Here is a 24,276-nt window from a genome sequence, read left to right on the forward strand (position 1 = left end):
TGGAGTTCCCGTCATGGCTCAGCGGAAATGAACCTGACTAGTATCCATGAGGTTGTGGGTTCGATTTCTGGCCTCACTCAGCGGGTTAAGGATCTGGCGTTGCTGTGGTGTAGGTCGCAGATGTGGCATTGGTGTGGCTATGGCATAGGCTGGTGGTTACAGCTCCCGATTCGATTTGACCCCTAGCTTGGGAACTTCCGTAGGCCGTGGGGGTGGCCCGAGAAGGAAAGAAAAGAAAGAAAGAAAGTACATATAAATACTGAGTGGCTTACTTTAGTGGTTTACACCCAAAATATACCTAGATCATCCGCAGGTTTGCACAACTGGTCCAGTTTTTAATTGAGCATTTCACAAGTGTATTTAAATGCTAAATAGATTTTGAGGCAATAAACCCCATTGTACCAATCCCTTAAGAAAGAAAGTCATTTTCTGTACTTATATCAGACAATGAGGTCCCTTCCTAGCCCCACCCCCTCCTCCCACCACATACTCAATCAGGATTATATTCTAATCATTTCATTAGTTCCCCAAATTAATTTTCCTCTTTCATATGAGGGCCCTGAGCTTGGGGGTCAGAGGAAGTCTTTCCCTCCCTCCTGTCCCTTCCGTGGGGATAGGAACCTGCAACCGAGCACAGCAGGCGTGGGGGGTGTCTTTACCCGAAGCCCACGTGAGTGCTGAGAGCAGCAGCCACCGACCAGAAGGGACTCGTGGGTGACACACCCCTGCTGCGGAGCCTCCAAAGCACGAAGGGCAGGCATTGTAATGGAAATGGGGTGGCCAGGCTTGCTCTGCTCCCCGGGGGTTACCTCTGCTCTGCTTCCGCTCCACCGCCTGGAAGGGACCCCAGGGTGTTTGTACACGTTGACAATGACCCCAGCAAACTCGCTGGGTCTCCATCACTTTCAGCTGATCTTTCTCAGGGGCATCTCGCTCCTTGGCGTGGCAGAGAGAGCAACTGTTACTGCCCCTGATCAAGGGTGGAAACAGATGCTGGCACGTGGGGAACCTGGTCATCCCACTAAGAAATGCCGGAGTCGGGATTCGAACTGGATCCCCCTCGGACTCCTCAGCGTTCCTTCCACATTATCTAAGACAGTAAACAGCAGTCTCTGACATTCCACCAAACCCCGCAGATCTGGGGAATTTGAGGAGTGGGATGAAAAGGAACGTTTAATTTCTCCATCATTAGCTGTATAATCTCAATGTCGAGACGATGGCATGACAAGTCCAATTACTTTGTTTTCCTTATTAAGATCGAGGTGGGTAACTATTTGGTCAATATCACTGTACACAGTACCAAGTAACGTAGCCAAGAAAACTGATGTAGCCACAGATGGCCGAATGGTGTCTCTATAAAGACACAGCCTTTAAGGAAAAACAAATTCTCTAGCTACCATTGCAGACATGATGCAAATAAATGGTGTGTTTCACAGAGACAGGAACTTTATTTAAAGGCTAGACTTGATGTGAAGCCTAATCAAAACGACATAAATTGCACTCAAATATATTCTCAAGAAATCTAAAATGGAGTTTGCTTAATTTAAATAAAGCAATTTTTATAAATAAGAGTTCTGATTAGACACCGGCATACATCAAATATTTTAAAGGATCTTAGATTTAAGTTTTTGAGACCGAGCAGGACACCCTGGGGCCTTTCTGAGGACAGACTCTCCTGGTGGCCCCCCCCATGTCCCCTCCCTCCCATGTCCCCTCCCTGTTGTTTGTAGAAAAGCTTAGCCTCCTAAGCTTTCCCAGAGTTCCAAAGAATGAATTTTATCAGAGAAGTGGAAAAAATGCAGAAACTAAGGAAAAGAGTCAAGCAAGACAAAATAATAACAGTTTAGCCCTCAAACAAAGCCAAGGACCTTCAGTTCCTCCTTGAAGCTTCTAGATAACACCCTGAGCCGTGTCCTTGAGTTGTTTTGCAGACATGGAAGCCCCCCACCAGGTGGAAGACGGTAACTGCGTAGAGCCCGGGCTGCCTGGACCCAGAAGGCTGGTGGTGTTGACTCCGCAGATCCCACCTGGTTGTCTCACCACCAGCCCATCAGAACAAAGTCCAGAAGCTGATCACACGCCCCGCCACGCTCACCCTTAACGCTGCCCTGAAACCCTCCCCTGACAGCCTTCGAGACTTCGGGTCTTTTGAGCACGAGCTGCCCATCCTCCAGCTCGGCCCTTGTTGGATGCTTTCCTCCCTGTGTCGGGACACTGGCGTCACCGCGCGAAGGTGAGCAGACCCAAGTTTGGCTGGGTGACCTTTGGCGGGAAGCGTGGGAAAGCTGTATCGGTTGTCAATTACTAGCCTGCTGTACGTTAAGGGAATTAGATTTCGATCTGATCCATGGATATAAGCTATGGATTTAGTTTCTTCGGGGGATATAATTAATTTTAACCGTAAATGTACGCTATGGATTTAGTCTCTACGGTGGGTTCGGGTCAGCTATGGGCATTTAGTTTATCCTGACCCTCGCGGATTTTCATATGCCTGTGAACTTAGGGCACAGACCTGGGGTGAACAGAACCACGTCTCAGAGGGTGTTGGGATGAAAACGTGAGGCTGTGGCATCTCCGCTCACGGTCTCGGGTACCCAGGGCCCTGAGACCAGTGAGGCACACCTGCATGCCCAGCACCCGTGGGTGTCCCAGCAGGCGGCCAGAGCTGAGAGGGAGGAATCCGGTAGAAGGGTCAGCACGAGCCGAAGCCTCTTTGATGTCCCCGCCAGAACTCCCGACAAAAGCCAGTAGGGGGGCTGCCACTTCCCAACCGTGTCCCACACGGTCCTTCAAACATTAGCTGATCCTCACGCAGGAGGTGGACACACCAGTAATTTTGTGAATGAGCCAGTGGAGAATGGAGGGGCAGATCGCTTACTCCGGGCAGTAAGTGGCAGTGTCGCCCAGCACCCCGAGCCTATGGCTGGAATGAGAGCTGGAACCCAAAGTCTGCATTGCTGAACCGTGTCTGAGCTTCACCGAGACCTCTCCCCATGCTCTTGGCTCTAAGAATTGTTAAGTTTTATTGAAGTGTAATTAATTGACAAGGCTCTGATAATTTCTGCTGGGCAAAAACATACAAAAGTAAAATAAATAAAAACGAAAAACAACTCTCAGGAGTTCCCATTGTAGCTCAGGGGAAGCGAACCTGACCGGTATCCACGAGGATGCGGGTTTGATCCTTGGCCTCACTCAGTGGGTTAAAGAGCCAGTGTTACCGTGAGCTGTAGTGTAGGTGCAGACTTGGCTCAGACGTGGTGTTGCTGTGGCTGTGGTGCAGGCCGGCAGCTGCAGCTCCAATTGACCCCTAGCCTGGGACCTCCATATGCTGCAGGTGCAGTCTTAGAAAGACCAAAAACACCCCAACAAAGCCACGCAATCATGCATGTACACATACCTATTCTCTTAAGAGTTGTTAATGGTTCTGAGTAAGCTGGGATGTGCCAACCTTATCTGACCACAGCATACCCCGTTCCCACCATCCCACCCCTGCCTGACTCGTCCTTAGGAAGAGCCGAAGAGCCAGCGCTCCGAGCTGGACAGGCGATCTCCACCAAGTCACGGCCTGCGGGGGTACCAGCCAGACAACGTCATGCTGACTCCACAGACGGAAACCAACCAGCACGCCACTTCTGACCACGGCTTTCCACCAAGCATCTTCAACAAGGTCAACGCTTTCAGAAGACCGATTTCCAAGTAAAACCTTCCACTTTTACTGAACACATCTCATGCAATGGGTGGTGTTTATAGTCATTCATTTTCCGGGGAGGGGTGTACTTTGCTGGCGTTGATAAGACATCATGAGAATGAAGGAGTCAAGCATCAAAACTGCCAGGAATGGGAACATTAATCCCAGGCACGGTTTGCAGGGATATTTTAAATGGTACAAAGACAATTTTTCAACATTTCCTGGCTTTGTCATGTGGTATTTATGTTGGCTTGTGTTAAGATTCAAATACACAGGGAGTTCCCCTTGTGGTGCAGCGGAAACAAATCCGACTAGTATCCATGAGGATGTGGGTTCCGTGCGTTCCACGCGGCATTGCCGTGAGCTGTGGCATAGGCTACAAATGCAGCTCGGACCCCGCATTGCTGTGGCTGTGGTGTAGGCCAGAGCTGTAACTCTGATCATCCTCTAGCCTGGGAACTTCCACATGCCCTGGGTGCAGCCATAAAAAGACCAAAAAAAAAAAAAGATTCAAATGCACAAAAAATCAAGTTTATTCAATCTTCATATTTGAAGTGGCAAAATTAGTAGTTTGGGAGCTCCCGTGTTGCTCAGTGGCTTAAGGACCTGATAGTGTCTCTGTGAGGATGTGGGTTCAATCCCTGGCCTCCTTCAGTGGATTAAGGATCTGGTATTGCTGTGGCTGTGGCCTAGGTCGCGGTTGCAGCTCCGATATGATCCCTGCCCCAGGAACTTCCATATGTCACAGGCACCGCCTGTAAACAGAAAAACAACAGTTTGGCCTCTGCTTTGTTCGCCTGCCTCTCCCAGTATTGAGGGTTTTTCTGTGCCACCAGGATGCAATGTTCTGCTGACCTCATTACATGCAGAGGATAGAAACACCTACACAGAAATTCCTGGAGTCTTAGCAATTTTTTGAGGTATGATTGACATGCAAAAGGCTGCCCAGATGTAGCATATACAACTTGATGCGTCTAAGAGGTGGCTGTTTGTGAGGTGCCTGAGGGGGCAGAGGGGATGAGCGTGCCAGAAACACCCACGCGATGCCTCTACGCACCCACGTCCCTGGCATGGGATTGCGGCCACGTGGCTGGTTCCGGCCAGGGGGCGGTGAGAAGTGCGCATGTCCCTCCGGCGTGGGGGCGGGGCAGCGCTGAGCGCGCCCCCATCCTCAGCCTCCCACGCCGGGACTCTGGATCCGCGGTGCCCGGTCCAGAAGCCGATGCAAGATGGGGTGGGACCCCCAATCCCATAGGCAGGAAATGCACGCTCCCCGTGTGACCCTGAGACCTCAGCGTGTGGGCTCTGTTGCGGAGACCAAGCTCCCTGCCCTGAACACGATTCCTGACAAATCACTGCAAACGATTTACCCGGAACGGGAATGATCCACAGCGAGCTGAGATGAGTAGATGTCCCACCCAGTGTTAGACAGACCGAGGGGTCCTATTCCTAAGACAGAGTAATATTCACGCAGGAGCAGGGACATATATGAGTGGAGCTGAAGAGACTCGTATTTACGTTGGGATCTGTCCATGCAAAAATGCAAAAAAAAAAAAAAAAAAAAGAAAGAAAGAAAAAAAGCAAACGGCGGTCAAAGAGGGCCAGGTGGTTGGGTGGCCAGGCTGAGGGGCCCCCTTCGCTACACAGAGAAGCTGGCTTCTACCTGATGGCACTCATGGCAAATGGATTAACCTTTTTATTTTCTTTTTTGGCCGCCCCGTGGCATATGGAGTTCTTGGGCCAGGGTTCAGATCCAAGTTGCAGTTGCAATCTATGCTGCACCTGCATCTGATCCTTAACCCACTGTGCTGGGCGGGGATGGAACCTGCTTCCCGGCGCTCCAGAGATGCCTCCGATCCTGTTGTGCCATAGCGGGAGCTCCAAAATCAACTTAAAATGCAAAAGTTAAGGTTAAAAAGCCAATGGAAGAACATGGAGGGGTGGATCTCGTGATACGATGGTGAGGAAATGGGTCTTCTTACAGTTCTTGCTGGGAAAAGACTGATAAATGGAACTACTCCAAAATTAGTTGTTGTGTTTTTCTGATAAAAGATGAAAGACAGACTGGTGGACCATGATGGACCTCATTCTCTGCGCATGAAGCACAAGGAAAAAAATCACAATAAAAATGAGGTGTCAATTGATACGCACTCATATAAAATACATATGATAAGAAAATTTGCTAGTTTTCCTACATATCAATATTAGCTGTTTAGAAAATGTAATGAAAAAAGGCCTGTTAACAAAACTAGCAAATTCTGCCCATCCTGGGACAGGCAGCCTCTAAGTTGGCCCCGAAGACCCCCCCCCCCCGCTTCCTGGTGTTCATGCCCCTGTGATTTGACGATGGGTGAGACCTGTCACTTGCTTCTAAGGAAGAGCCTGTGGCAGAATTGATGGGATGTCCCTGCTGAGATGAGGCTTCTGTGCAAGGCCTTGTTCTGCCACCAGCTCCTTCAGAGGAGATCCAGGTGCCCATGCAGAGGCCCGGGTGCAGGGAGGCTCCAGCCAGCAGCCACCAAGGACCACGATGCTGCCAATGCCATGAGTGACCTTGGAAGCTGATCCTTGGTTATGGATGAAGAAGGTGGGGGAGGGATAAATTAGGAGTTTGGGTTTAACATATACATACTCCTTTATACAAAATAGATAACCACCAAGGACCTACTGCATAGCACAGGGAACTATACTCAATATTTTGTAATAATCTAAAAGGGAAAGGGATCTGAAATATATACACACTTATATACATATATATGTATAAGTGAATCCCTGTACTGTATGTGTACCTGAAACTAACACAACACTGTAAACCAACTAGACTTCAATTTAAAAAACCCACAGATTAAGATCAATCAATCAATCAATCGGCAGTTAAGTGTAGGGTTTAAGAAAAATAAATAAGCTCTGTTTTGCCACGGAGATTAGGGAGTACTGACTGGAGTGGGAGGCCCCCAGCCCAGGCTGCTGGTGGGAGTGCAACCTGGCATAACCTTGGCCTTGGGCAACAGGACAACATTTCCCATCAGCAAGTAGAGTGTCCACACCCTCTGATCCAGGGACCCATTTCTGGGAGTCTCCTTTCTGGTAACACAGGCACAGGTGAGCAAATCCGATGGACAGGAAGATAAGAGAGAGGGCTGCCAAGAGGACGGCTCAGCAACCCACGACTCCACACCTGGGGCGCTGGGCAGCCTTTGAGAGTGACCTTGATCTAGATCAGCCGACCTAATGCCAAGACATCCAGGGTCACCGGTGAAAACAGATGCGCAAACTTCAGACCATCACGAAGGGCGTGATCCCATTACTGTGAAAGTTTACACTGGTTGACCACAAGCGTGAGTGTGTGTGTGGGTGTCAGAAGTTATTTCTGGCAGGTGGAATCCTACATCTGTTCTTCTCTATTTTGTATCTTCAGGTACTGCATGAATTGTGTACAATAAGCATGAAGTACTTTCCATAATCAGAAAAAAAACTGTTAAGCATTTTATGTGTTAGAATAACACACAACATTAAAATTTTGTGCCTTATCACCAACTCTGTGCTTTTCCTGGCCCCTTCTGCAAATCATGAGCCTTTGGTATGCATGGCAGGAATCAAAAAATTTAATGATGATGATGATAAAAGCTGTAATAGCATCATGTAACTGTCTCATAGCAAGCTCTTTGTTGAGTGGACAAAAGCTGTTCCCAGAACTGCCCTCTGGGAAGGACAGTCTTCCGAGGGGCTATCTTTCACTTTGGGGTCAAAATCCTCACACCATGTGCTGTCTCCTATGGACCTTGAGTCTCTGACACCAGGGCTGGTGCAGAGAAACACACCTGCACCTTGGCCATCCCAACAGCCGCTCCTGGTAGACCTGTGATCACCACGGACCAACCCAAGCTCTTGCCTAAGTCTCTTCACTGTCAGTGGGAGTGTAATCTGGTGCAGCTACTATGGAAAAGAGTGTGACAGTTTCTCAAAAATCTAAAAATAGAGTTGCCTAGTGATCCAGCAATCCCACTCCTGGGCATCTATCCAGAGAAACTCCAATTCAAAAAGACACATGCACATCGATGTTCACAGCAGCGCTATTCATAACAGCCAAAACGTGGAAGAAACCTAAACATCCATTGAAAGAGGACTGGATAAAAAGATATGTACATGCATATAAAATGGAATATTACTCAGCCAGAAAAAAGAATGAAATAATACCATTTGCAGCAACCAATGGATGGACCTAGCGATTCTCATACTAAGTGAAGTAAGTCGGATAGAGAAAGACAAATACCATATGATGTCACATATATGAGGAATCTAAATATGACACAAAAGAAATTACCTACAAAACAGAAACAGACTCATAGACATAGAAAACAAACTTGTGATTGAAAAGGGGGAGGGGTATGAGTTGAAAGTTTGGGTTAGCAGACGCAAACTATTTTATATAGAATGAATAAGCAATAAGGACTTGCTGTCTAGCACAGGAAACTATATTTCAATATCCTGTAATAACCACAATGGAAAAGAATATGAAAAAGAATGTATGTATCACTTAACCAATATATGTATAACTGAACCATTTTACTGTACACTAGAAAACAGTTACATCATTGTAAATCAACTATATTTCAATAGACTAAATTAAAAATAAAACAAAATTTAAAAGTCTCCTGTTCTCACTTTCACTGCAGAAGGGCATTTGATTCCACCTCAATAATTGTTAAATTGAACCGAATTAGAGCCATCTACTCGTCCAATAAATCATTATCATCATGGGGGCAGATCAAAGTCGCAGCAACAGAGAAAACCCATTGTTATTTTCCGCTTAATGGGCGTTTTGTGGTTAAATGCATTTAGTGGCAGGAAAGAAACCCCACAGATCATTTTAATTATGATTCTGTAAAAGTCAGGAGTATCACCCTGAAATTAAAATGTAAACATTCAAGTGTATGCTGTTTGAGCTAGAAAATTATCTTACTACTTTAAACCGCATTTATATTGGATAAGAAGCCTTGGATTATAGGGATAAAGAGCTTGGTCTTGGGACATTTGGTTTAGGTTTAGACTCTAATATTTGTGATGCTTCTGGAAAAATCCTTCCCCTCATGTAACAGGTGGGGTCAGGTGGCCCTGGTGATCCATCAAGGAAAAGATGCTGAATGTCACCTGTGAAGCGTTTCGTCTGGGCAGGCAGAAGTAACACCATCGTGACTGAAGAGATGCCAGGAGGGCTGAAACAGTGTCACTGACCTCTGTCAGTGTTGGTGATGAAACCCAGCCTGCCCTGCTCTACAGAGTTCCACGTTCCAAGGAGACCAGAAGTGGGAGGGACTGTTCGGGTGGACTGGGGCTGAACAAGAGGGGTTCAAGGACGCAACGGGGGGCCGGGGATGGCGGCGTGCGTAAGTTACATTGGCCTCTGTCCGCAATTGACACGAAGGTCTGTCCCAGCCTATTCTCAGGCCAGTAGAGATACGTGGGGAGAGTTTAATAAAGTCCTCTACTGTTGACTAAAACATGCATGCATGCAAAGTGCAAACGATGGAGCAAAATTGTTTCCCTGATAAACCTTATGATCTGAGGTGTTCCCCCAAACTCATAAGTATGTGTTTCAAGCCCCGTCAATAAACTTACCAATGAAGAAGAGTGTTCTCATGTAACTATAAACGGAATGAACAAAATGACCAGAAATATAGAAATGAGAGCTTTCAGAAAGCATCCTACCTCTAAGTCTGGTAAAGACACCTAAAATGATTAAGAAACTGCATCCGCTTGGGTGTATCAGCATAAAAACCAATTGCATTAAGCATATTCACCCCAATTTCGATCTCAATGGCAACAAACAGCCCCTCTCCCTTCTGGTCCATCCAGCATGTCTACACTGCCTGCCTGACACCAGCGCTCTGCACCCTGGGTTTGTCCAGAATCCTCTTTCGCTGTAGGCATCCAGGGAAAAGGACAGAGCAGAAGGTCCCTTTCTCAGCCACCTGCCACCAGTGCTGAGGTGACTGGGAGAAGAAGAAGAAGGCACAGAATGCTGGTGAAGTGGAGGGGAGGAAATACTGAACCAGAGAGAGTCAAAAGGATGGGCAACTGGCCAGTGTGGAGAGGATATTGGAGGCAGGGACGGCAGGAAAGAAAGGAGAGAAAAGAGCTTTCTGGTCAACCTGGACAGCCTGGAGGGGCAGAGCGGGAGCAGGGGAGGAGAGATTTATAGATCGAAAAAAGGGAAAGGGGCAAAAATCATAAGGGACACAGGAGAAAGAGCAAATGAGGAGCCCCGATCGCCAGTTTCAATAAAGCAGAGGGAGAAGCCCGCAGCCAACAAAGCCAGAGGGAATCCTTCAGGCGGAGAAGAAAAGACAGGCATGAAAAAACTAAGGCAGGAGTTCCGTTGTGGCTCAGTCGTTAACGAATCCGACTAGGAACCATGAGGTTTCAGGTTCAATCCCTGGCCTTGCTCAGTGGGTTAAGGATCCAGCATTGCCATGAGCTGTGGTGTAGGTTGCAGAGGAAGCTCGGATCTCACGTTGGTGTGGCTGTGGCATAGGCCGGTGGCTACAGCTCTGATTTGACCCCTGGCCTGGGAACCTCCATATGCCACAGGAGCAGCCCAAGAAAACGGCAAAAAAAAGACAAAAAACAAAAACAAAACAAAAAAAACCAAGGCAAAGACAGCCACTGGGAATAAGTGGAAAAGAAAGCCATTCCAGGAGTTCCCTGGTGGCCTAGTGATTAAGGATCCGGTGTTGTTGCTGCTGGGGTGTGGGTTCGATCCCCAGCCTGGGAACTTCTGCATGTTGCAGGCCAGGCCAAAAAGAAAAAAAAAGTAAAGAGACCTGAAACAGTGAAGACAAGCAAAGACACTTGGGAAACCTGAGGAGGCAGGTGGACGGAGGAGGGGGAGGGGCTGGCAAGATGGAGAAATACCCCCTTGGGGCCTGGAGGCAGCAGGGCCGAGGAGCCGGGATGATGGGAAGATGGGAAATCTGAGATCCGTGTCACAAGAGGAAAACAGACGGCCCAGACTCATGTGTGTTTGGAAAGAAAGACTGTTCACTGGCGATGGAGGGTGACGGAGGGTAATTCGATAAAAAAGAGTGTGTATATACGTATGACGGGGTCACTTTGCTGAGCAGCAGAAATGGGCAGAACACTGTAACTCCACTATAATCTTAAAAAATTGAAAAAGACTGTCACAGGCTCAGCTGTGTCCCCCAGTATTTGTGTGTTGAAGCGCTGCCCCCCCCCCCATTCCCCCTGTGGCTGTGGGGAGACAGGGTCTGTACAGAGGTAATTAAGGCAAAATGAGGTCATTGTCTTAATCCAATCTGACCGCCTCCTTGTCGGAAGAGGCAACGAGGACACAGACACACCCAGAGGGACAACCGTGTGAGGACACAGCCGCCACCCCCCAAGGAGAGAGGCCTCAGAGGAACCCGCCCTGCCGACACCCTCATCTTGGCCGTCCAGCTCCAGGACCGTGAGGCCCAAGTGTCTGCTCTTCAGCCACCCGGGCTGCGGCACCTTGTGGCTGCAGCAGCCCTGCAAGGGTAGCAATGATAACACCGGCCAGAGGACGTGCCGAGAGTTAGAATCACAGGGAGGGGAAGGAGGGGGAGAGGGAGGGAGGAGGAAGGACCGGGTGCAGAGGGCACCGCGGAAACATCCAGCCACCTGAACACCGCAGAGAAGCCGAAGAGAGGATGCTGACCGGTTAGCATGTCAAGGACACCCCGCACGTTACAATTATTTGACAAAATAAACACCAACCCCCACGTGCTGACTGACGGAGGACAGCAGGCAGGATCCCTCCCCCATTTAGTCCTTGACCCTAAATACCGGCCTGCGTCCAGTGCCCACCTGGTGTGCCTTCTGGCAGAGAGAATGATGACATTTCAGGGCACGTGATTACATACAAAACCTCAAAACCCCGATTCTCATTTGCTAAGACGGCAAGAGCAGTAAGGTCGGTGTTTAGAGACAAACCAAAAACTCACATCACATGGGACGCACGCAGTATGAGGGGACACTATTTGGGTCCCCGTGTCAACCAGAAGACACTTTTGACGGAGTGTCTCTTTGTTGCTTAAAAGTGTCCGCGTTCCTGCCGCGGCGACTGCAGGGCGCTCAACACCCGTCGTCTTTCTTTGATGATTCACGGCCTTGCGGTACCTGAGGTCATCAGGTCAACCTCTTTCCACAATAGCTGTGGATTGGCTACGAGGGGCAAGGGCTGGGCTCGTCCCGTGGGCCCCACAGGCCCCATGGGGGACCACCAAACTGCTCCCCCTGTGGGGAGGTGCTTCCCTGTGGGAGGTGTTCCCTCTGCGGGGAGTTGCTCCTCCTGTGAGCAGTTGCTTCCCCCTGTGAGAGCTGCTCCTCCTGTGGGGTGTACTCCCCCTGTGAGGAGCTGGGGGCAGAGTGTTCTGGGGTTTGCGCAGGCAGAGCCTGGGCAGGTGGGCCCAGCAGAGCTGTGGGGGGCGTAACTGGAGATGGGCCTGGAGGGAAGGGTGGGGTGCCAGCAGGCTGCTGGGCCTTGGGACACCGAGAGGGGACAGTCCCCCCCGCTGTTCACGGCCTCCTCACGATCACCAGGGGTGTCCTGGTTGAAGAAGAGGAAATGGGGCGGAGAAGAGCGGCCAGCCCTGCTGCTGAGACCCCAGCACTGTTTCCCTGGACCAGCACCGCCGTCCAGGACCCAGGCAGGGAGGGGCACGCAGGGGAGGCTGCCTTAGGGCCTGACCAGAGCGAGGGAGCGGCTGGTGCAGGGGGCGCGGATGATACATCGATGGAAAGAAAGAGGTGTATTAGCTGAATTTTCTGCACAGGGGCCAAGAGACTTGAAAGCCGGGACATGACAGCGTCAAGGTTGCGTGGTCCCTGAGGCTCAATATGGGCCCGGCAGGCTGGTCACTGGTGTCTGGAGGCCAGCTCCTCAGGCGCTCATGGTGACGGCCAAGCAGGGAGGGAGCTGGGGTCCTGGGCTCTGGCGGGCCTCCTCCCCACCCCACACTGAGTCCCGGGGCCTGGGGGGGGCGTGGGCCCTAGAAGCATCTCAGAGTCCTGCCCCACAGGACTCTGTCCTGACCGGGTGCGAGGTCGCCCGCGGGCACTGGGCAGTGGAGCCCAAGGTTGACAACACAGGTTAGGAGAGCGTGACTTTGTGAAAACTGTTTTTTTGCTGGTTTAACAGGTTTTCTATGACAAAATTAAAATAGTCACTCTTATTTAGGCAGAATCTAAATAGTGAAGCCTGTGGCTTCACTTTCTCCGAAATTTCAGTCTGAGTATCTGCTAAGAAAGAGCCTAAGAAAACAAAAAGCAGCTGCATGGAAACAGCATCCAATCCTGGTGACTGTCGTGCAGGAGACACCGCAGGTCAGAGTGGCTTCTCACCGGGCCCCAGGACAGGTGGCCATTCAGCGCTCTGAATGCCTCTGCCGGCACCTCGTTAAAACACCCAGAGCAGAAAAAATGTGCATCCGAGCCCAAACCCGTCTCCATTTCCCCAGCATCATCAGGGCCCAGAATCCTCCGGGGGTGACCTGAGGCTTGGCGTGGCCCTGGGGACAGCGCTGGGTGCTGGCAAAGGCCCCTTCCCAGACCCTGGACCCTCGGGGGGCCCTGAGGGAGGGAGGGCTGGGGGGATGGGGGCGCCGACTGGCTTCCTGCTTTCTCTGGACCTCTGTGTGACCGGTTCAGTCCAGCTCTCACTCAGAAGGGCCGCCGGCAGTGGCCCAGAACCCTCACACAGGCCAAAGTGTAATCGGGCCCTTCTGATAAAGGCCTTCAGAACCTTAAAACAAACAAACAAACAAACGGAGTACTTAGAATCACTGAATCGTTCTTCTGGAACTGCCGGGGGCTGCTCCCCAGTTCTTGTCCATTGATGAGATAACTCACCACCTTGACTGTGGAATCTAACCACTGAGACACGACGCGAACTCCTAGAACAAAATTTTAGTCTAAAATCATAGGGAGTTCCCGTGGTGGCACAGTGGAAACAAATCCGACTAATATCAGTGAAGATGTGGGTTCGATCCCTGGCCTCACTCAGTGGGTTAAGGATCTGGTGTGGCCGGTGTAGGTGCAGACATGGCTCAGATTTGCATTGCTGTGGCTGTGGTGTAGGCCAGTAGTTGCAGCTCCGATTCGACCCCTAGCCTGGGAGCTTCCGTATGCCGTGGGTGCGGCCCTAAAAAGCAAAAATAAATAAATAAAAAATAAATAAAATCATGGCACAGATGAGAAGCTGAACTGGCTTTTGGGAGATTTTGGATCAAGGCCTGACCATGGCCTGAGGCCCAGGGAGGGTAGCAGGAGGTAACAGACACACCGCAGGCCTATAATTCTGCAGTCTACACCAGCACGGAGAAACAGAGGCACGCTCCACCCAAGGCCCTGCGCAGAGGAAACACCACCCTTCTCGTCATCGATGGCTTTCTTTTCCGTCTGGTCACTACCAAACCCCGGTTCCTTCCCCAGGTTGTCTGCTGCACGGGGCTCTGAGTCCCTGCAATCATAAAAGTCTTACTGTTTAAGTAAAGAAAATTACTAGACTCACTGGATGATAAACTGAACACTCGGCTCAAAGGTTGCAAGAAACATGTTTTAAAGAATTTACTCATCCAACCTCAGACTGAAACCTTCTCGAACATGCTGAAGTGTTTTCTAAAATGCTGCCGATCTGCAAATATTATGACTCTATAGAAGACAAAAAGTGATAATGAATCAAAATAAAAAAAATGTAATTACAACATCACGTAATGCGTCGAACAAAAAAAAAATAGCAAAAAATGATAGACATTCATGCTTTGAAAATTTTTTTTTATTTATTTATTTTATTTTATGTTCACTGTGCATACGAATTCTAGCTGGGTCAATCTGGCTATAGAGTCAGCTACACAACCTGATCCAAGCCACAGCTTGCGCAATCGATCCTACTACTGACGGCCAGGGATCCAACCCACATCTTCAGAGAGACAGTGTCAGGTTCTTAACCCGCTGAGTGCCAACAGGAACACCTCCCTTCTTTTTATCACTCAAACGATGCTTGACTTATAAGACTAGGTGACATCTCTGCACTGTTCTTTTAAAGAGCAAACGAATCACCCAATTCACTGGCGATTTAGAAGGTGGACATGTCAGAAACACTTCCTTGTGGCCGAAGTCTTATTCCTCTCAACCTTTTGGAGCAATTTAATGGCACAGTAGAAACGGAAGTTTCTACCGCCTCTATGGGGACCGTCCCACAGGAATTTTGGACAAGGCTCTTTCCGTCCCGAATCAACACTAGGGAGGAAGGTCTTTTACTTCCCTGAGTCCTCGTACAAGCTCGTTCTGTCCAGCCCTTCGTGGTGGACTGTCTTCTTTCTAATTAGTGGTCCCTCAAACTTGAATAATGGACAACTCGTACTTAATGATGCTGCAGAATGAGACCACAGAGACAGAAGATGCCTCTTGGAAGTTCTCACAAAGCCCCTGGTTCCTAATTGAGAGGCAATGGTCTGGTAATCACATTGCCTTTGGGAGCTCAAGAAAACCTCGCAGATAGAAGAGCTTTGGAAGCAGTAACGCTGAATGCAAGCATCGCTCTGGGGTGGGGTCTTTCTTGCTCACCCCTGTCACAGGCCCATCAGCACCTCACTCCCTTTGCCTCGCAGACCTGTGCCTCTTCCATCTTCCCATGGCCGGCATCCTTCATATACCTCCTCCCACATCTGGGTTGGGAGTTTGGGGCTGTGGGCGTCTTTCCTGCTTGGGTGCTGACCAAGACCCAGCACTGAAGTTCCTGTGGGGACCTTCTGTCTACAAAGATGACGTGAGACCCTCTATCAACCATCAGACCATCTTCAACCGCCCAAAAGGGTTAAATAGTGGTCACCTGCTCTTGTGCAGTCCTGTGCTGGGTGCACCCTTATCTGAATAGGGAACCCGGAGGGCCTGGAGACTCTAAGTGGTATGTGCTTGGGGCCAAGCTTCAGATTGAGGGCCTTTGAGATTTCTCTTAGGGTAGGGCAACCAAAATGATCTCAACCAAAAGATTCAGTGACAGCCAAATCATCAGTTTACAGGAAGGAAAAAGAGACATAAATAAATACGAAAAAAACAAAAAGAGTCTGAGCAGTGCTAGGCAGAACCATTTCTATTTGCTGACAAGGATGCTGAAAACATCACCAGCCTCAAGTGGTAGTTATGGCAACAGCATCCAGGCCCACGCACTGATTTAGATATTGTTACAAGACTCTGCTTCCATGAAGGAGATTATACCCCTTCTTAGAATGATACACTCTGCAGGCTGAGAAACGCTGGAGACAGGAAAACATTTCATGATTCTAGTCTCAGGGCTGACTTTCAGTTTTCGATATTGCTAAACAGTGTACAATTTCCAGCGGCCTGGAAATCCTGGAGGAACTGTGTCACCTCCCTGGTCTTGTGAGAATGCTGCTTCTATTCCTCTGAGTCTTAAGAGTTGGAAAGAACCCTGGAGACATCTAGTCACTCTCCACCAAATGCAGGATGCTTTACCCTAGACTCCAGGCCAGTGCTCAGGGCCATTATGTGACTAAGCAATAAGAGAAGATTGTGATTCGCCTCCTAGTGTCATAATATTTTATATACATATGTTATGTCCAACACCTCCACTAGATTTCTCTTGAATTTCATTAAAGAAGAGGCCTTTCTAAAGCTATCAGTAAGGCAGAGGATAGCTGACTGCCGTGAAATTGTTTTCAATTGTATGAAGGGAGTCTGTGTGACCTGTGATAACTGTTGGAAGCCACAGCGCTCGAGAACATTTTAAATTTGATTTCTGAACCCAGCCTTTCATTGTGAAACAAACTGGTATCCTCAAATTTTTCAAGTGGATATCATATTCTATAATAAAGAATCTGGATAATATGTAATGGGACCAAGAGATGATAAAGGTAAATGTTTTATTTTTATTTTTTTAGGGCCGAACCCGCGGCACATGGAAGTTCCCAGACTAGGGGTTGAATCAGAGCTGCAGCTGCTGGCCTACACCACAGCCACAGCAACAGCAGATCTGAGCCACATCGGTGACCAACACTGGATCCTTAACCCACTGATTGAGGTCAGGGATTGAATCCACATCCTCATGGATGTTGGTCGGGTTCTTCACCCACTGTGCCATCATGGGAACACCAAATGTTTTAAATAATAATATTCTTTTATGTAACTTTTTAATTTAGCATCAGCAAAAAAAAATTGTTTATTTATTTATTTATTTGGTCTTTTTAGGGTGGCACCTGCAGCATATGGAAGCTCCCAGGCTAGGGGTCTAATTGGAGCTGTAGTTTACCATTTATTAAGACTTGTTTTTTAATTTTGTATTTTAGTTTATCACTAAAAATGTGATAACTGGGTTTTTTTTTAGGTATGACTGTTTTCCTTTGAAACCTACAGGTTGAATTCTGTGCGCTTAAAAGCATTATTCTAAGGAGGGATCACAAGACACCCCCAGATGCCAAGGGGCTGTGCAGCCCTCCAGGTGGCCCTGTGGGGTCAAAGGTGGCGGTAAGAGGCTCCTAGGCTCTCTCGTTCCTCTCCGACTCATCTGCAAGACTAACCACCAGGCGTCCATCTCTCCTGTCTATGAAAAGGCAGATGCCAGAATTCCCTTTCAAATACAATTACTTTTTAAAAAAAAATCACTGTAATTCAATCCAGAAGAGTTCAAAGTCACTTTTTATTAGATTAGTTTTACGTACGAGTTTAAATGATTTCTTTTATGCTCTATGCAATTTTACTGGTTGATGCTGGACTTAGAGAAACTGTGTCTTTTACAGTATTTCATAAGAGACATTATACAAGTGACCCAAGGGAAAACAAGCGATCCGTGAGGGGAGGGATGACAGCAGCCACTCTGGGCAGCTGATGTGTGTTAGCTTCAGGCATTTTTCACTGGATGAAGTGGCTTCTCAAGGACCCTAACCTGCAGATGTGCAGGGCTCTGCCTTCCCCAGGCCAAGCTCGAGGGGCTTGGACCCCAGGGGAGTCTCTGCCCACACCCATGAGATGCAGAGTAAGCTTCACCTAGAAACAGGCCCCTTGTACAAAGTGAGATGAAAGAAACTATGATTTAGTATTTTGAAGACTTTTTCAAAAGTGTATTTTATTTAACATTTTCTTTTTTCCTTTTCTGCTTCCATTTAAAAAAAATTATAGTTGATTTACGATGTTGTGCCCATTTCTGCTGTGCAGCAAAGTGACCCAGTCATACGTATATATATATGTTCCCTTTCTTACACTCTCTTCCATCCTGGTCTATCCCAAAAGACTGGATGTAGCTCCCTGTGCTGCACAGCAGGATTTCATTGCTTATCCATTCTCAATGCAACGGTTTGCATCTACTAACCCCAAACTCTCAGTCCCCCCCCACCTCTCAAAATGGACATTTTAAAGGCTTAGGTCAACCTGTTACAATTAATTTAAGCTTGTAACAAATTCGGGTCCCCGTTTCCTCCTTCATATTTCTACTGGCTGGGAAGCAGAGTGGAGTAGGGTAAAGCCTAACCCTGGAAAACCCACCCAGGTTAATCCTTGCAGCAATTAATGCTTATTTCGTACAATTACATCCAGTTTCTGACTGGTGGCTTCCAGGAAGCACAACAGGCACCCGGCCTGACACTCAAAATCGCCCAAATTCGTGTGAGTCAATAAGGCAAAAGTAATGGTTTTCTTGAGCACAAAATGTCCAATTTTATGAAAGAGGAATAGCAGCCTTTTAGCATAACCAGTGTATAATACAATTTGTAATTCCATATTCTGATTTTTGGAAAAGTCTGATTTTCAGGATCAAAAAATGGAAAGTACTCCCTGAACAATCTTTTTTTTTTTCTCTCTCTTTTTTTCTTTTTCAGGGCCACACCAGCAGCATATGAAATTTCCCAGGCTAGGGGTTGAATAGGAGCTGCAGCTGACAGCAACACGGGATCCGAGCTGAGTCTGCGACCTACACCACAGCTCACAGCAACGCCGGATCTGTAATCCACTGATTGAGGCCAGGGATCCAACCTGCATCCTCATGGATACCAGTTGGGTTCTTAACCTGTGGCGCCACAAGGGGAACTCCCTTCCTTAACAATCTTTTTCTCGGGGAGTTTTTCCTTCAGTTCCCAAGTGAGCAGAATACCTTTTCACTCTAAATGTAATCTGATCCATCATAAGATAGAATTTTCTTATCTCTCTCATCGAAGAACTCTTTTTTTTTTTTTTTTGTCTTTTGTCTTTTTAGAGCTGCACCTGCGGCATATGGGGGTCTCCAGGCTAGGTGGCCAATTGGAGCTGTAGCTGCCGGCCTAACCACAGCCACAGCAATGCCAGATCTGAGCTGCATCGGCGACCTACACCACAGCTCATAGCGATGCCGGATCCTTCACCCACTGAGCGAGGCCGGGGATCGAACCCGCGACCTCATGGTTTCTAGTTGGATTTGTTTCCGCTGCGCCACGACAGGAAGTCCCCTGAAAAACTCTTAATTAAAAAACAACCTTAGGAATGCTTGCCAAATATTGTGCTAGAGTTATTACGTATTTTACAGAAATTATTTTTAAGGGTGTCATTTCTTCCATCTGAGTGGCTTCGCCTATGTAACAGTTACGTCCAAAAAGCATTCCTTTCTCCAGTTATTTTCAGAATCTTTAAAATGCCTTTCCCTTTTGCGTATAGAAGAAGCAAAGCAGTTACCATCAGCTTTCTCCCACAGTTTGAAAGCAGTAAAACATTCTTCCATTCCACAGAATAGATGCACCCAGCTTCTGGTGGATTTGGGCCAGTGGAGTTGCTCAACTTTGCGGGTAACGCAGCACCTGTGTTAGCTTGGATGGTACGTCGTCCCTCCCTTGTGAGTTAATTCTGAGCGCTGCAGCAAAACCAAGCACAGCACCCTTGCAAAGCTATCCCTCAGGAGCATGGGGGACCCTCAGGGAACAGCCAAGCTGCTCGTGCTACTTGGTGAGGGTGGCTGCCCCTTGCCAGCACGACAGCTCATTGGACCCTGGTGGCTCTGACACAGCCTGCCCGGGTGACATCTCTGCTCGTTACCAGCCATCTGCCTCGGGCAGAGTCAGCCTCAGGGAGCCCCGGTTTCCTCCTCTGTAAAACGGGAGGACAGCAAGGACAGCTGTGGCAAGGACTTAGTCACGTGACCCACTCAAACCTTTGCGCACAGTCCCTGGCCCAGAGTGACGCCTCGGTAAGTTCACAATCCTATCACATTTCAAGTAGGGACAAGAGAAGGGGGTGGTGTGTCTGTTCAGTTGCGCAAATCGTGCAATGGACGCTTTTCTTTGGCACATATGCCACCTGTGCGGCATTGGGCGAGGCGACGAGGAAATGCAGCTAGAAACAGGGAACTGCTGCCCACTGTAGACAGGATCAGTGTAGACAGGAACATCTTCCAGAAAATGCAGGGGTGTTTTGACAAAGGGGCCACTGCCATTATTGCAGGTGTGACCGGGGGTCTTCTTTGGGAGTGAGGGTGTCGTGGCAGGATTTGGGAGGACGGCAGGGGCTTGACTGATGAATGCGGGGGGAGACCCGCCAGATGGGGGCCAGCCTGTGCGCTCAGCAGAGGTGCAGAGCGGCTGATGTGCCCTGGATGGGAGGGGCTGGTGAGAAAGGGACCTGCCTGGGGGCCGTGGTGGGTGAAAGAGTGGCCCATGGGGTATTGGGTGTATTCCCTATCAGAATAGGGAGAAAGCCAGGTGTGCCTTTTAGGGGAACCAGGAAGGTGGCAGCAGGGGACAGAGGCTGGACAGGGGCACTTCAGGAACCTCAGCAGGGGAAAACAAACATCTAAGGAGGCAGGAGGGCAGGTGCAGAGGCAAAGCCAGGCTTGGGAACGTGGTGGAGGAGCCCCAGTTCGTCCTGCTCCCGACCACACCACACCGACACCTGCTGCGACCTGCCGGGTGGGGAAGGGGATCCTGCCCCGCCCCCCTCTCCCCCTCCTTGGCCGCCCAATTGGTTCCAATTCTGCTCCCTCCCCAGGCGGTCTCCATCTGGGGTCCTTGGTCCTGCCTCTGGAGAGGACCGAGAATAGCACACAGAATGGGGAAGGGTCGCCTTGGGAGTGTCAAAGGCCACGCACCTTCAGCACCCAAGGCACAGGAGACCGCAGCCAACAGGTGCAGAGTGCATGAAGCGGGGAGGGAAGTACGTGACAATGTGAGGAATTCAACAGCCAAACCTGATCCGCTGTGCTGACTCTGCCAGTAGACAGTCCTGGGACCCTGCCTGCCAAGACGACGACTTCTCTGTCTGTTTTGGGAAATGCCTCATCTTTCCGTTTATTAGCAGGGAAACGATGTCCAGAAGGACAAACCGACCCTCCAGGTTAGTCACACACCTGCAAGGAGTGCTCCTTCTAGAAAGGTCGCACCTGTGGCATGTGGAATTCCCAGGCTTGTGGCTGAATCAGAGCCGAAGCCGCGGGCCTACACCACAGCCACAGCAATGCCAGATCTGAGTCGCATCTGGGACCTACACCACAGCTTATGACAACGATGGATCCTTAACCCACCAGGGGAGGTCAGGGATCGAACCTGAGTCCTCGTGGACTAGTTGGGTTCTTAACGCCCCCGCCCGAGCCATGACAGGAACTCCCACGCAGGAGTTTTAACAACCTTCCCGACCCCAGGACTTGGCCTCTCCCACGTCTCCATCGTATATGCAGGCCACTGCCAGGTGTCCAATTCACATGTACCAGTCAGTGGGCACTCACCCAAATCTGGAGCTGAGCTGCCTGGCACATCAAAGGCACACTTGAGCGGGTTTTACCTTCTTCCTGCTAGATGGTCAGTTTTCCGTGGCTGGCACTTCCGTCAGTATTTTCCCCCCACACCCACGGCATGCAGAAGTTCCTGGGCCAGGGATCAAACCCGGGCCATCACAGTGACAACCTGGATCCTTAACCCACTGAGCCACCAGGGAGCTCCTGTCCGTGAATCTCATTCGCCAGTGGGCACCCAGTGAGTATCTGGCTCAGAGCAGGCACCCAGTACCTGTGCAGCTGGAGTCACACTGCGCCTCTGACCTTCACAGCGTGTCTGATCCCAGGGCAGGAACTCTTTTGAGCACTTCTCCTTTTCCAGGGCTGACACTCCCTCTTGGTGCAGGAAGGAAGGAGTTTTTGGATGATGGCCTCCTGTGCAAAACTAGGGCTTTGGGGGATGGTCAGGGTTGACACGGGACAGTGAGTCCATCAGGTGGGAAGGGGAGGGAAGGGGCCATCGCACCCACCCCCACCTGCAGCTCGAAGGAGACTTTCCAACAGGCCTCTATCAGGGCCTGATCTTTGCCCCAAGAAGCCTGAGTCTCTGCGGGTGGGGCCTTGGCATAATGGGACAGTTGAGAGGCTCCCAAAGCATCCAATTAACTGGGGGCCGTGGGCCCCTGGCAGAGAGGAAGGCAGCAGTTCCTCGCTCCATCCTCCGTGCATCTCCCGCTGCCTCGAAACCCAGCAAAGAGCTAGGATTCAGGAGGCTCGAGGAACCCACTCTTAGTGGCTACTTAAAAAAAACTGAAAGGCATTTGGCTGGTTTCTTAACTGTCCCCAAAGTGGTACCACTAAGGGGCTGCCTTACTTCTCTCTTTTTTTGGGGGGGGGGCGTGCACCGGCTGCATATGGAAATTCCCTGGCTAGGGATGGAATTGGAGCTATAGCTGCCGGCCCACGCCACAGCCTCAGCAACACAGGATCCAAGCCGAGTCTATATCCTACACCACAGCTCATGGCAATGCTGGATTCCAGCCCACTGAACGAGGCCAGGGATGGAACCTGAAACTTCATGGATACTAGTCGGATTCATTTCCACTGCACCACAGGGGAACTCCTTCTTTTTTAAATTTTACATTCTTTTTTTATATTTTTTCCCATCATGATCCATCCCAGGAGAATGGCTGCAGTTCCCTGAGCTGTACAGTAGCCCTTACTGCTCATCCTCCCTACGTGGAAGAGGCCACCTTACTTCTAAAGTTGGAATCACACGTGCCTATTCCTGGGGATGAGAAAGGGCAGGACTTTGGGTTAAAACAAACTTCAACGTGTTGTCCATGTTGGCACGTTCCATTAAAAGGCCACCAAACCATCCTCAAACTATGCTGACCCTTGAAAAGGGAAAATCAACGGCACACACCCTTCCTAGAACTCAGAGGCGTAAATAGAAACACGTTTCCAGCCTCTTTTTGCAAGTTTCGTTTCTCAAAAGTCGACCACCCAGGGTAAAGTAAGTCACCACTATTATTAACCGTACCATCAGCTCTGAGATGAGCAGCCTCGCCAGGGAGCGAGCGTGTGGGAGCTCGCCAAGTCGGCGTGGGACTATTTTTAGGATGCAGAGTCCCGTCTGCGTCCTCCTGCCAGCCCTCCTTGCTAGCAGAGCAAGTACTTTTCTCTCCCATCAGTCAAGCGCAGGGAGCCCTCAAGCTGCAGAGTCATCCTGGGTGGGTCGTTGCCTTGGTCACCTACCCTCGGGCGCAGGACACAACGACAGGGTGATTCCTGAGATCCAAAAGCCCGCTCCTGGGCGAGTCACTCGGCAGTGTCCTGCCCGCTGGCTGTGGCATTTACACGCCAGTCTATCCCAGCATCCCTCTAAGGGGGCCACGGGCTCTCTATTCCCAGTTGGCCCTGGGCGCGTGGTCCTGCGTTCACATGACTGGCATGAGTCATGTCCCTCCCTCTTGGCAAACCACTCGGAGCCTCTAGAGACACAAGAGGTCGGACGGGTTAGGAATTCCTGCTGGGGCTTGTTCTGCACTCTGACCCCACAAAGCTCCCGTGTTGGAGTCTTACTCCCAGCACCCCAGGCGGGGGCGCTGCGTGGGGACAGGGTCTCGACAGAGTCACCAGGCTCATCTGAGGTCACCCAGGTGGGCCCTGATCCCGCAGGACGGGTGTCCTTACAAGAAGGGGAGATTGGGACAGACACATGGGGGGATGACAGGTGAGGACACACAGAGAGGACAGGACGGCGTCTGCCAGCCAAGGAGAGAGGCCGGACACACCCTCTCTCCCACCCTTGGAAAGACCGACCCCACTGTCACCATCACCTTGACCTCAGACTTCTGGCCTCCAGACCTGGGAGAAGGGAATGTCTGTCCCCCTGAGGCTGGGGGACGCTGGGACAGCAGCCCTCGCAAACTCACCCAGCGCTTGTGTGAATTACAAGTTTAAAACCCGGTAAACTTTAAGAACCCCGGTGCTGTTCATCTTTTGACTTTTTCTGATAAGACCTGGAGATGGTGTAATCATAGGTGAAAAGCCACCTCCAGGCCGAGTACTTGTGAAGAGGTTCTGAAGATGTGTGCGTGTGTGTGCACCTGCGTGTGTGCGCACCTGCGTGTGTGCGCACGTGCGAGAGTCTCAGTGACGCCCAGGGTGCAGAAGCCTTCAGGTCCTAACCTTGACCTTGACGTGCACTTTGTCATCAGCCAGAGCTCATCCACACAGCCTGCTACCTCGTCATCACATGCGGACAAGTGGCCACACCTGCCAGTTTCCTATGTTCAAAAATGCCCCAAAGCAGCACGGGTAGGAAGCAGAACTCTCCCGGACTCGCGTGCTACTTTTTAAT

At 49.8% G+C, this 24,276-nt stretch overlaps 1 protein-coding gene and 1 long non-coding RNA gene across 2 annotated transcripts in view; one reads left to right on the forward strand and one right to left on the reverse strand.

Moving 5' to 3' along the window:
• UBE2QL1 (ubiquitin conjugating enzyme E2 Q family like 1) overlaps positions 1–24,276 on the reverse strand; it is a 46,235-nt gene that overhangs the window by 17,162 nt on the left and 4,797 nt on the right.
• On the forward strand, positions 139–5,268 carry LOC110257244. Its single transcript, XR_002339604.1, has 2 exons — positions 139–2,233; positions 3,509–5,268. It is a non-coding gene; the product is annotated as an uncharacterized LOC110257244 (long non-coding RNA).

This window comes from Sus scrofa, chromosome 16 (assembly GCF_000003025.6).
Source record: "Sus scrofa isolate TJ Tabasco breed Duroc chromosome 16, Sscrofa11.1, whole genome shotgun sequence".
NCBI lineage: Eukaryota > Metazoa > Chordata > Mammalia > Artiodactyla > Suidae > Sus > Sus scrofa.